Source organism: Hippopotamus amphibius, chromosome 8 (assembly GCF_030028045.1).
Source record: "Hippopotamus amphibius kiboko isolate mHipAmp2 chromosome 8, mHipAmp2.hap2, whole genome shotgun sequence".
Lineage (NCBI taxonomy): Eukaryota > Metazoa > Chordata > Mammalia > Artiodactyla > Hippopotamidae > Hippopotamus > Hippopotamus amphibius.
The window spans coordinates 75,016,482-75,027,337 of record NC_080193.1 but is presented as its reverse complement, the minus strand read 5'-3'; the positions used below and the strand labels follow the sequence as shown (position 1 = coordinate 75,027,337).

Genomic DNA, 10,856 nt, shown 5'->3' with positions numbered 1-10,856 from the left:
TCTGGAGGTTTGACTGGGGAAGAATCTGCATCCATATTCCCTCCTGCTATTGGCAGGACTGATCTTATGACTGTGGGATAGAGGCTCCTGTTTCCTTGCTGGCTGTCAGCAGGGGACTGCTCTCCCAGATACCTCCTGCAGTCCTCTGCTACATGGCCCTCCCCATCACCATTTTACAGCACAGCTGTCTGCTTCTTCCTGCCAGCACTCAGGGGAGGAATTACTCAGGGCATCCATGCTGGGGCGAGGATCCTGGGGACCATCTTAGGATTCTGCCTATCACTGGCCACTCCTTTGTAATTCCAGCCTAGTGCTTTAGGAAAGCCTAAGGGGCTCATAGGCTTGTTTTGATGGGCAGGGAAGAATAGCATTTTTATCCTCAACTTAGATTTAGAGGATTTGAGAAATCCCACTGTTTGTTTGCCTGATTATTTTTGGAGTAGTAGAATCTGCTAGATTCTCTTTGCCTTCTGGGAGAGCCATCCCTCAAAGGCTGACTAATACAGGGAGTATAAGAGCCTGCTCCCCTGCTTCCAGCTGGCTATTCTATGGAGCATGTTATGTTCCAGAGACACCCTTCCCCACACTCCATGGATTAACCCACAGCTAGACCTCACCTAGGGCCATGTTCTTCCTTTGCTCCTTCGCCTTCCCTCCTCTGCTGCTTCCTTCCTTACAGGTGTCTCCTAAAGAGCATCCTCTCAATATATCAGCTGCACCCGAGTCCCTGATTCAGGCTCTGCTCCAAGCCAAGGCACCTGCCTTGTTTCAAAAGAGATGTCAGATACTCCAGGACAGCCATTATCTGCCTGGATTTTGGCACCAGGCAGGTTGGAGTTTGTTCTGGTTCTGCCACTTACTAGCTGTGTACACTTGTTATGTAACCTCTCTAAGTCTCAGTTTCCCTACCAGTAAAATGGACATTGTGCAAGAAAGAGAACTAAAGAGACAGGGTGTGTAAAATGCACATCATAGAGAAATTGCCTGAGATAGTTAGCTATTTTTATTACTTCCAAAAGAAAAGGTGAGAATATAGACACAGTTTTCAAAGAAGTATGTTTATTAAACATTTAAGCCACACACATGTGCTTCTCCTCACATCTAAAATAATTATGCAAGCTCTCCAGGCAGTGGCTTTGGCTTGTTTTTGATATGTATGGTAATGGGTTCCCGTTGGAAAGTTGCCTCCTTCAGCATTGGCCCTGGACCAAAGGCCTTGCAACGAGATGGGTTGCACTTTCCAGGCAGCCTAAAACCAAAGGTCCAAACCCAACTTCCCTGGGTACCAGGAGCATGTCTTTGAATTTTCACAACTCACTCTTCTTTGTTTCAGAAGCAAATCAATCTAGGCTTCCTGGGTTTCTTCCAGTTCTGCAGCTTGCTGGTCACCCCAAGCAGTGAATTAAAGCTCAGATCATGGTAGCCTCCTTCATTAGAAGGTGTGTGTGTGCGTGGAGGGCAGCAGGCAGGCTCACAGGGGAGAAGGAGTGTAAATACTTACCTAGTAGATTTTATTTTATCCCTGTTCCATTATGAATGACCTTATAATCCATGGTAAAGAATTTGAATTTTACTCTAAGCAATGAGAGTCATTAAAATGTCTTGAGTAAAGAAGTGACATGATCAGATTTTTATTTTAGACATCTTTGTCTGGGTGGAGGATGAATCTTGAGGAGAGAGGGCAGGCTGGGAGAGTGATTATGGAGCTGGGGGATTTATCCAGGAGAGAGGTAATGGGACCCTGAATGAGTGTAATGATTATGGGGTGGGTAGAGAGAGGTGGAAAAGGCTCTAGACATCTGGAGAGCAGACCCAAGGGGATTCAGTGACTGACTGCATGTAAGAGCAGGAGGGGAGTCAAGGATGGGCTGTGGGTTCTGAGCCTGGCAACTAGATTAGTGATGAGTCAGTCACTAAGATGGGGACCATGTGGGAAGGCAGGTTTGGGTGTGAGATTATGAGTTAAGATTGGCCATGGTGGGTTGAGATAGGACATCCAGGTGGAGATGTCTGGTGGGCAGTTGGCTATAAAGAGTGACTGGCAGTAGCCTGGATGTAGCAGTGAGGGGGGAGAATATGGTGGAGTCAGAAACCCATCAGTCTCCATCAGAAGACTTTACAACCAGGGTGTGGCTGGGCTTCTGTTAAGGCAAGAATGGAGAAGGGACATTTGGTGCAGTATTTCATTCTTTGGTTGGTGTATTAACCATGAAATTCTTCACCCATCTGGAGGATATGGAATATTTGGGGGGCAGAGGAAAGGTGAAAAGTTGTGTGAGGGGAGAGGAAGAACAGAAAATATGGGAGTGACTTTGGTAGAAAGAAATGACAGAGGCACTTCCAGCTCAAATGGGACCAAGAAGAGGGGTGCAAAGCATGAGGGTGTAGTTAACTGTTAGAATTTCAAAATAACTAGGCACCAATGGGTGTAAGTGTCCCTATTGAAGTGAACAGCTCAGCAATGAGTTTCTCTGGTTCTCATTTGTTATTTGTCAGACCTGCCCAATAGACAAAGGGTTGTATGCTCCTGCTGTACCTACAAGAGAGGTTCATGCCAAAGCCAGGCTATGGGTCCCACTTATAGACTGTTCAGGTACGTGCCCAAAGCTTGGGTTCATTTTCTTCATCTTCTCCAAGGCTCCTTATAAACCTCTCCACTGTGTCTCAGCCATCAACCCTACCACACTCTCAGTGCCCATCCCCTTCTTTTTCTAATTATGTTTAGTATAAATGACTTAGGTAGGATTCATGGGCACTTATACCAAAAGTCTCAAGGTGAGGATTTTGGAACATAGAAGATAAATTGAAGGTGAACTCATGAAAAAAGTACTTAGGACTGGGGCAAAAATAGGAATTGAAAAAGGAAAAGAAATTTCTAGGGGGAGAATCCAGAGGTCTCAACTGAGACTGTAAAGCAGAAATCAGGTGGAGATAGAAACCAAAAGAGGTGGTTCAAACAGGCAAGGGCATCCTGCATCAGGAGCGGAAGGAGGCCAAAGGAAACAGAGTGGTCCTAGACTGGAGGTGAAAGCAGAGCAATAACAACATCAACTCTTACCATCACTGCTAATGTCATTATCATTGTTAACTATTTCTTTACTATTTACTATATGCTGGGCACCTGGAGTATTCATGCTACAACCAGATTCAGGTAGAGCACAGCTACTCCTGGAGGCTTCAAACTTTTGGTAAAGCAGAAACGTATTAAAATCCATTTATATAGTGTTTAACAGATTTGAAATAGGTGCAGAATTCTTGACTTGCATACAATCAACTCTATCCTCAGAAGTATCATATGATAAGACAGAATTCTTTGCCCTTCCCCCAGCAAGAGACTTCTGTTTATTCCCATAAAAATAATGCACCTAGTTACATCCCCCCTCGTAAGAATGATTCCTTTGAGACCTAAGACAGCCTCCCATAACCTCTGCAAAAAGAGAAGAGATATTAGCAGAGAACCTTCTCCAGAATGCGATGCCTCATGACACAGGTGCAGAAAAGGGTGGTTGCTTCAGAGAGTGACCTTGGGTGGGCACAACTGATGGCCCCTCACTGAGAAGCGTGGCCAGTGGGGGCTGCACGGCCTCCAGCACCTCCGCCCCCTCCCCCTCCTCTTCTGAGGCACCGCTGCTCCTGCAGGTTCAGGCTCTGGAAGGGTGTCAGTCCCTTTCCCAGGTCCTTTGCCCAAGGCCCTCCTGTAATGTCAAACAAGATTTTGTCAATTTCCATTTCCGCTTCTTTTTCCACTTCTTCCTGCCTGTCAATGCTTTCAGAAGTGTCTGGAACAATCTTCCAGGATCCATGTCTTTGTCACAACTCCAAGGCTCCCTCGTGGTGTCCTGCATTTCTGGGCTCTTTGTAAGACTCTGCGTAGCCTCCATCACTCCCATGCTCTTCTGCAGAGAACTGGGCACTTGCAGACCCTAGGCTGGTTCTTCGCCCTCATGAGTATAGAGTTCAGGTGAGCTTTGGCTGCCCGGCACCTGCTCACAGCCTTATTCCTTCCCATCATCTCCTTGGCTAGAACCACACAGACCTCCTCCAGCCATTTCTTAGCAGCATCTTTCACAGATCATTTCGCTTTTCCTTCATCCTTTTGGATACCTCCTATTTTCCTGTCAGCTACTCTCTTCTCTTCTTATCTTCCATGACCCTCACTGAACAGCACTTTGGGTGGCTCTAGGTGGGCCTGACTCTCAATGATATGGATGAGCTACTCAGAATTTAATGGAGCCGTGGAGGGAGGAGGTGGGACAACAGGACCTGCAAGTTTGGAGTAACCAGGGGAGCAGGCAAGACATGATGCCCCTGCTGAGACGTGGTTATGAGCCCAACTGTGTCCCCTAGAACTCATGTGCTGAAGGGATAACCCACAGTACATCAGAAGGTGCCTGTATTTGGAGATGGGATCTTTTTTTTTAATTTGATTTGGCTTAATTTAATTTATTTTTAAAACATTTTTTAAGCTCTTTATTGGAATATAATTGCTGTACACTGTTGTGCCAGTTTTTGCTGTACAACAAAGTGAATCAGCTGTGTTTATACATATATCCCCATATCACCCCCCCCACCTGCCTCCCACCCTCCCTATCCCAGGCCTCTAAGTCATCACCCATCATTGAGTTGATCTCCCTGTGCAATGCAGCAGATTCCCACTAGCTATCTATTTTACATTTGGTAGTATATATATGTCAATGCTACTCTCTCACTTTGTCCCAGCTTCCCCTTCGCCCCCATGTCCTCAAGTCTGTTCTCTACATCTGCATCTTTATTCTTGCCCTGTCACTGCGTTCATCAGTACCACTTTTTTTAGATTCCATATATATGAGTTAGCATACGGTATTTGTTTTTCTCTTTCTGGCCTACTTCGCTCTGTATGACAGACTCTAGCTCCATCTGTATCACTACAAATAACTCAGTTTCATTCCTTTTTAGGGCTAAGTAATATTCCATTGTACATACATGTCACAACTTCTTTATCCATTCATCTGTTGATGGGCATTTATGTTGCTTCCATGTCCTGGTTATTGTAAATAGTGCTGCAATGAACATTGTGGTATGTTTCTTTTTGGATTATCGTTGTCTCAGGGTATATGCCCAATAGTGGAATTGCTGGGTCATATGGTAGTTCTATTTTTAGTTTTTTAAGGAACCTCCATACTGTTTTCCGTAGTGGCTGTACCAACTTACATTCCCACCAATAGTGCAGGAGGGTTCCCTTTTCTTTGCACCCTCTCCAGCATTTATAGTTTCTAGATTTTTTGATGATGGCCATTCTGACAGATGTGAGGTGATACCTCATTGTAGCTTTGACTTGCATTTCTCTAATGATTAGTGATGTTGAGCATCTTTTCATGTGTTTGTTAGCCATCTGCCTGTCTTCTTTGGAGAAATGTCTATTTAGGTCTTCTGCCCATTTTTGGATTGGGTTATTTGCTTTTTTGGTATTAAGCTGCGTGAGCTGCTTGTATATTTTGGAGATTAATCCTTTGTCAGTTGCTTCATTGGCAAATATTTTCTCCCATTCTGAGGATTGTCTTCTTGTCTTATTTATGGTTTCTTTTGCTGTGCAAAAGCTCTTAAGTTTCATTAGGTCCCATTTGTTTATTTTTGATTTTATTTCCATGATTCTAGGAGGTGGGTCAAAAAGGATCTTGCTTTGATGCATGTCATAGAGTGTTCTGCCTATGTTTTCCTCTAAGAGTTTTATAGTGTCTGGCCTTTAGGTCTTTAACGCATTTTGAGTTTATTTTGTGTATGGTGTTAAGAAGTGTCCTAACTTCATTCTTTTACATGTTGCTGTCCAATTTTCCCAGCACCACTTATTGAAGAGTCTGTCTTTTTTTTTCCATTGTATATTCTTGCCTCCTTTGTCAAAGATAAGGTGCCCATAAGTATGCGGGTTTATGGAGATAAGATCTTTAAAGCGGTAATTAAGTTAAAATGAAGTCACTGGGGTGGCCCCTAATCCAAGAGGATTGGTATCCTTATAAGAAGAGGCTACCAGGACAGATGGCACACAGTCCAAAGGATGTCCATGTGAGGATGGCCATCTACAAGCCAAGGTGAGAGGCCTCAGAAGAAACAAACCCTCCTGATGGCCTGATTTCAGATTGCTGGCCTCAGAACTATGAGAAAATAACTTCCTGTAGTTCAGGCCACCCCATATGCTGTACTTTGCTATGGCAGCCCTAGCAAACTAATATACACAGACCTGGAGGAGGGGCAGGAAAGGACTCAGTCAGCTTGATTTTGGCCTTCATGCATGTGAGATGTTAACAGAGTGTCCCTACAGGGCTGTCTCTACCCAGCTGGAAATGCCCTTGCCCTGCAAGGAGTGAGGCTTGCTTGGAGTCAAGAGCCCATCAGAGCCACAGAGGAGACTCTGGGTGTGGCCTCTATCCAAAATAAGTCCTGTGTGCAATGATGTCTCCCCACAGGAAAAGGGGACCAATGCCAAGGGCAAATGAGAAAACGGGCCAAAGCACTATGTACCAGCCTGACTTAGAATGGTGGTTCTGGGTGCCAGCTCCAGCCCCCTGCTTCCCAGCCTGGGCCCTAGGATGGGCTATGCATCTTCTCCGTCCCCAGCTATAAGCCAGGGGTGATGATGATGCCCGGGTGCCTGCCTAGGATTACCCTGGGGATTAAATGAGATAACTTGAGGAGCACTCAGGATGTGCCTGGCGCAGAGCGAGCGTCCAGATCAATGCATTTCTTCCTCATTCTACAGTCTTCACTGAGCTTCTCTTCGACACAGGCACCACACGATCTGCTTTGGGGAATAGAAAGAGGAATCCAAAATCAAGTGACACCTTGAAACAAGGGGCCTTCTATGTCATCACCAGGTGCTTCCTAAGCTGTATTTGGCTTTACCCAACCAGATTTTTAAAACAGCTTTACTGAGGTATTATTTACATACCCTTTTAAGTGTACAGTTCAGTGACTTTTAGTAAATTGGTAGTCATGTAACCATCATCACAATCTAGTTTAGAAACATTACCATCACCTGCCCAAAGGTCTCCCAAAATGTCTGCATCTGCTTTCTGCTGCCACTATTCTGCCGTTTCTAGAAATTCTGAACACATGAAATCTTACTACACATGGTCTTCCATGTCTGGCTTAGTACCATATTCTGGGTTCACCCATGCAGTGTGTATTAAGAGTTTGGTCCTTTTCTTTGTCAGGAGCTTTCCCATCGCATGAACATACCCCTTTTGCTCATCCATTCATCATTTGGTGGAAATTTGTGTTGTTTATACTTTTTGCCTATTGTGAATAATGCAGCTAAACATTCATGTTCAAGTCTTTGTGTGAACACGTGATTTTATTTCTCCTGTAGATATGTAGGAGCGGAATTGCTGGGTTATATGATATGTGTGTGCTTAACTTTTTAAGAAACTGCCAAACTGTTTTCAAAAGTGGCTATGCCACCCCAACTAGATTTTAATTTCTTCCAAACACAAAGTGTGCTGTGGTTATTTTACAATCAGCTCCTCCCTCCACCCAGTGCCCAGGAGCATATGGTAGGTCAGCAGGAATTCACAGACTTATCAACTGCCCAGATTAATGAGCTTCTTACAAGTAGGTAGCTTACTTCCTGGGCTGAGCAAGAATGGTCCTGTCAGAGGTTTTCTGCTACAAAAGCAAGTGTGTGAAGTTACTGATTTAGTGCCAGACACATTCTACCTGAAGAATGGTGAATTACAACCATAAGCTCTCCAAATCCATTTGACCCTTCATATGATCAGGCTGGTGACCACAGGGGGAGAGAGTGGCTGGGAGGCTCCTTCCGAGATTGTTCACCTCCTCTGCTCACGACCATAGAAGACTCTCCCAATCTTTTGCAGTTGTGTCTGTCAGCTCAAAAACAGTGAGATCTGAAACACAGAGGATGTGGCCCACCAAGTGGGAGATGTAAACTCAGAGGCTAAAGGGAATTTCCCCTGGGACCCCCCCCCCCCCCCCCCATCCCAGGCCAGGGCCGCTGGTAGCCACAGGAGTATCACTTGAAAGTGGAGTCTCCAGGCCTTCAGCAAGCATCATGGATTCCTGAGTCCTTTGATGCCCCTGAGCTCCTGCCTCCTTTTCTGAAAATGAATGTGAACATCCCATCTCCCTATCTCATGGCTGGCCTGAAGGTCAAGTGATACAGCTTGTGTAAAACCCTTTCTCAACTGTGAAGGGACTCACAGTGGAAGTGACCATCAGTATTCTTGGGGCCAGCATCTAGCCCAGCTCTCTCACACCTCCCAGAGGAGTTGCCCCTCCTCTGGTAATCGGTGGCCCTGGACCAAGGCACAGATTACCAGCCTCTTTCCCAGAAATTCTCACCCAGTAGGGCTGATTGGGGGCCTAGGAATCCGTGTTTCCACATGTTCCCTCAATGAGTCTTCTGTTTGGGGGGTGGAGAAACACTGGTGGTCTCAGGCAGTGGTTCTCAGCCTTGGCTGCCTGGGAGAATGAAATAAGGAAGCCTCCCTTCGTGATGTTTGGCCACTGACAGCCTTTGGATGCCATCCACTCCCTCCCCCTCTGCCCATATCTGGAGAGGCTGCTAAAAAAGGCTGAGCGCCCCCATCTTGGCACCGCAGGAAGTCGAAACCCTGGCCCATGTGCCGGAACCCCAACCTGCTGACTCCCACAACCAAAGCCACCCCCACCACCCCCTCCAGCCCCTGGACTGACTTACGCTTAACCTGATCTCCCCAAAGTCCTATGATGTGAGCAATAAACTTTTCCCCATCCTCTGGGGGCCCAGTCTTATTATCCTAACCATTTTGGGATGAGAGTTAAGCCTACCCTCCATGGGGCAACCATGAACCAAGGACCTTTAAACACTATGTCTGGCCCGGAAGAGCTGAATTTGAGAGTCTGTGTGGCGGCCTGGCTTTGAGTCTCCAGGCCTGCCAGGCGACAGTGATGAGCAGCGGGGATGAGGACCCGGTTCAAGCCCTCCTCACTTCCTGTCTGGCGACTGCACTTTGCTCCTAGCTGGCTTTGCCTCAACCCCACCAGGGTGGAGACTGTGTGTCTTTTGTTACTTTCTATTCCCCAACCTTAGTACCATAAATGGAATGACTGAGGTGTTTAATAACCAGGGAAGAGAAATGAAAATAAAATGGAAGCTTGGAAACAGCGATATATACACCAAGAATTAGGCCCTATCCTTTCTACCTCCTACTGCTATTCATTTTTGGAAACTTTGGGGTAAAGGAGCAAGTGTAAAAATGTAAGGAACAGGACAACTGTGGAACAGAGCCCTTGCATCTCGAGTTGTGCAAAAATGCACAAGGAGTCCTCCAGAGGCCAGATCTGGGATTCTTTAGGAGGGATTCCTAAAATGAGTGGCCCCTGGGGTTAAACAATTTCCATGGAATCTCCTAATCCTATGTTCCGGAAGTCCCCAGCCTCCTGTGATGGGAGGGGTCCAGTTCCTCTTCTCGGGCACTAGATGGCGACGAGGCATCGATAAGAGCCCAACAACCAAGGCCTAGGACCTGCTGCCTGGATTTGGCTGATGCCACCCCCACAGAGACCCAGAGAGGTGAACACTGTCATCCCGACCGGGGGCAGGAGATCAGAGAGGGTCAGCGGGGCCAAGGACTTTGCCTGAGGACCACATGGTTCTAACTCCACATCCCCTGACAGTGGCCAGGGCCACAGCTGAGGCTGCAGGGCACAGCCTGCCAGCAGGGCTGGGAAACGGGAGCTTCCCAGGGAAGCAGTGTGCGGCCAGGGCTGGGGGAGCCCATCTCTGTAGCCATTGGGATCTTCCCACGAGCCTGGGAGATGAAGGGCTTGTGAAGCCTGATGAAACCCTGTGTTCCAAGCCTGCTGCTCAGGGCTGCCCTGCATCCACCCAGACAGTTTTTAAGGATGCTTTAATAGTAATGATGCCTATTAGGCTCTTACCACCAGCCAAGCACTATTTTGAGTACTTTCCATATATCAATGTCTTTAATCCTCACACTAACACTATGGATTAGATCCTGTCATTATTGTCATTTTACAGGTGAGGAAACTGAGGCTGAGAAATTAGGGAACTGTCCAAAGTCACAGTGTTAGTAGGTGACAGAGCTGGGATTCAGACCCAGGGCTCCTGGCCTAGACTCTATATCATTTGGTGTTGCTTTTGAACTGACCAGTATGGACAGATTTGTTCAAATCCATTCATTTATGGACTAGTGGGTTCTTTCCATGGCCTTGAAGTTATAACATCAGAGTGGACCCACCTGGGAGGGTGGGAGACCAGGCCTGTGAGTGAGGCCACTGAGATGTGTGCTAGTGGGACACACACAGCTGCTTCCCCAGGCTTTGCCTGTCTTGCATGAGTCGGTCAGATTGTTTTCTAGAAGATTCCTGCACAGTAAGGATAGTGCTGTTGAAATTTCTGAGCAGACTTAAAATCAGTAAGATCTTTCTTTTGTGAACAGTTTGAAGGCAGAAGATAAAGTTACTGTAAGGATGGACTCATTTTTTGCTAAGGCTCTACCTCTCATGTCCTTTTTAATGCCAGAATAAACCTTCTTCAGGCCTTCCGGGGATGAAACAACTGACCCCTTTTCATGGGAAGTTTCTAGCACATTCAAGAAAGCCGTCAAATAATTGCCATGCCTTTGTTCTTGAGAAATTAGAACCACCTCAGCCCCAAATGCCTGAAGGTTATGTTTGCAATTAGTGATTCATTTCATTGAAGTGAGTTCTTTCTTACATAATGATGTCAAGTTTTGGACACTAGTTGGGTCTTGGTGCGAATATTGAATGGGAATTAAAAAGAATATCCCAGTATTATTAAGACAAGGCATTTAAAGCCCTTTAATTCTGGTAACATTTTACCAAGTGGCAGACTAAAT

The 10,856-nt window shown here is 46.2% G+C and overlaps 1 pseudogene; it reads right to left on the bottom strand.

Moving 5' to 3' along the window:
• Positions 1-3,479: 3,479 nt before the first annotated feature.
• On the bottom strand, positions 3,480-5,605 carry LOC130859180 (charged multivesicular body protein 3-like; annotated as a pseudogene).
• Positions 5,606-10,856: the final 5,251 nt, after the last annotated feature.